Source organism: Pteropus alecto, unplaced genomic scaffold (assembly GCF_000325575.1).
Source record: "Pteropus alecto unplaced genomic scaffold, ASM32557v1 scaffold60, whole genome shotgun sequence".
NCBI classification, from domain to species: Eukaryota; Metazoa; Chordata; class Mammalia; order Chiroptera; family Pteropodidae; genus Pteropus; species Pteropus alecto.
This window is the reverse complement of record NW_006430726.1, coordinates 7,086,242-7,089,149: the sequence shown is the minus strand read 5'-3', so window position 1 is coordinate 7,089,149 and position 2,908 is coordinate 7,086,242. Positions and strand designations below refer to the sequence as shown.

General features: G+C 41.1%; 1 protein-coding gene across 1 annotated transcript in view; it reads left to right on the top strand.

The window, feature by feature from the left end:
* SCAPER (S-phase cyclin A associated protein in the ER) overlaps window positions 1–2,908 on the top strand; it is a 176,281-nt gene that overhangs the window by 17,519 nt on the left and 155,854 nt on the right.

Below are 2,908 nucleotides of genomic sequence, written 5' to 3'. Positions count from 1 at the left end.
GTATGCTCACTGTGGTAGGCAATGAGGAAAATTGATGATTTTTAATTAGGGAAATAATGAGAGATCAAAGCTACTTTACAAATCTTCATTTGGAATCAGAGCAAAACTTCTGAGTGCTCTGTGCCAGGCTCGAGGACTGTTGTGATAAAAACAGCCTCAGTCCCTGCCCCCGTGAAGTATACGGTGTATTCACAGCAAAGACTGATGTCACATACCTAGCAATGTACTAGGCGCCGTCAGAAAGAAATACAGTGTGCTTTGGGAGTATGACAAAAGGCAATTTGCTGAGTCCAGGAAGGCTTTTCCAAGGAAGTTTTGTTTAAGTGAGACAGATATCAAGTAGGACTTGGCTTGGCAGAGAAGAAAATAGTAATCATATTGGAGGTGATGGAATTGTGATGTCTAGGAGGTGGAAGAGAACACCGTGGAGTCAGGAGTTCAGAGCTGGCCGGCCTGGGGTGAAGAGAACAAGGAGAAGAGCGTAAGGTGAGCCCAGACAGGCAGGCTGGGACCAGATTACGTAGGGCTCCATAGACATCATGGTAACTGTACATTTTATTTTGAGCCATAAAAGGGTTTTTTAAATAAGCGAAACTTGATCCCTTTGAACTGGGCCAGGTCACATGGAGGTACAGTGATGCCTTTTACCCAAAGAAAACAGGACCAGGATGCGTCTTTTCCTTAGATTTACCTTTTACTGAGACTGATCTCAGTAAGTGGAACCATTCAGTAGAGAACTTATCTTTTGTCCCATCTTAACGTGTCGGCCCCGTGGGGGAACCAAGAGAGTAAAGGGATTCCAAGAGACAAATCTAAGAAGGCTTGATCGCCAGGAAGCCAAATCTAGGGAAACTATGATATGTTGATCCTTTTAACATTTTTGTTTCTCACAGTAAAAAATTTTAGTCTGTTTTTTGGTGCCTGGTTCACCCAGTGTCCCTGAGTGTATTAGGCTGAGTTGTCTTCGTTTATACCAAGCAGTTTCATCCTTACTCCCTGATCATAGGGGATTAGATCTGGTCTGTGCGTGTGTGGGGTGCATTTGTACATCTGGGTTGAACCGGGTTAAGAGATTATCATGCTGATTTGGCATTGATGGCTGTATTGCCCTTGCAAAGGTAAATCAAGGAGAGCAGGTTCAAAGAAAATAGAATAGCTGTAAAAGAGAAGCAGAGATGAAAGAAATTGTATGATTTTTGAGAATTTGAGTGTTGCTTAAAGCCTATCTCTTCCAGGACCAACCCTCACGAGCCCTGATACTAGTCCTTCCCCCACCCCCCATGGATGTGCTTGACTTTGTACAGTTTATATCCTTACAATAAACTTTTCTTTTCCTTTCCATTTTTGATTTAACTTGATTGAGTTTCTATTTCTTGTATCCAAAAAGGGTCTATCATGTAACCACCAGTGGGTAAGAAAAGCTAACTAGAGTTTTGTTTCTTGTTTGCAAACTCCAGTCAGCTAGTGGTGGCTGTGTTGAGGATTGTCCTGAGAAAGATTCTGAGGCCAAGCGCAAGCTCAGCAGCCATCCCTGTTCTGGCCCCGTGGTTCAGAAACGTACAGGAGGCATCTCTTCTTATCTGAACCTGTTCACAGTATTTCTCCTCTTTGCCTTCTGAGGCAGCTCCCAGATAGAACAACCTTAAATTCCCTGTAGACGGCATTATTCAGCGTAACGTTCTTCAAACCATGCATCAAAATTCATTTCACCTAGACTTGAGATTTAAATGTGAAAGCTAAAATTGTACATGTTTAGAGCAGAAAATAAATTTATATATTTTTATTGTGTGTAAGGATTTTGTAAGACAAAGGAACCACAAAGAAAAATATTGACAGGCTGGATCTAATAGGAAGAAAATATGCCTTTCTGCATTAAAAAAAATAAAAAAGTTATGTCATCTATACCAAAGGGTTTGTAGCCATAATAGGAATGCTAGTAGCAGTAGTAGTAAACAACTTCAAATCAAGTAGTAAGTGATGCAAATTCCAGTGGGAAAAATGGGCAAAAGATACTGATTTGCAAATCCCAAAGAAGAGGAGCCATGTGGCTATTAAAAAAATACAGCCTCAGTAGTAATGATAATAAACATTAAAATTCGAAAAACAAAAAAGCAAATAACCACCTAGCCAATAATTTTGTTTTTAATGAAACACCTGTACTGAAAATCCTGTGGGGAAAAAAGAAGTCATTACAAGACTGACACTCTAGCACAGGAGTCAGCAAACTTTTCCTGTAAAGTGCCAGATAGTAAATATTTTAGACTTTGCAGGCAATTCTGTCTTTTTTACAAGCCAATGAAATATTTAAAACAAGATAACAGTTGTTGGCAGGGTTAAAGTGATTTGACAGTAAATCATCAGAAGCTTTAAACTTTTATTTGGATGATCTTTTATCTGAATTTTCCTGTTTTTAACAATGTCACTTTTTAATGAGAGAAAAAAGTCACAATTATTAGATTGAATGGAGAGTAGGAGGCGAGGTCTGACTGAGGGCATAGGGGTGGAGAAGATGCTGTTTGAGAAAAGGTTTCAATGGAGATTGCAGAGCTGATAGCAGTGCCGATAGCAGTGGGGCCAGTGTGGAAGGAGGAGAGGTGCTTCCCCAGCAAGGAGCATGCATGACATGTCTGTGCTCTCACGCCTATGGGTGATCGAGAGGTGGAGGAGGAGACGCCATAGTTTCCCGTGTGTTCTTCGTTTAACCCTCACCACTGTATTTGTCTCGATCCTAGTTCTAACACGAGACACAAGTATCCTGAATTAGCACTGTGGCTTTTTAAAGGTGTTTTTAGCTGGGTATGTGGAGGCTTTTAACACCTAAGTCTAATCTCATGTCCTTGTCACCCTGGCCCCTTTATTTGGGCGGGTCACGTTGCTGTGTGGTCTCTGAGTGGTTACGATGAGCGAA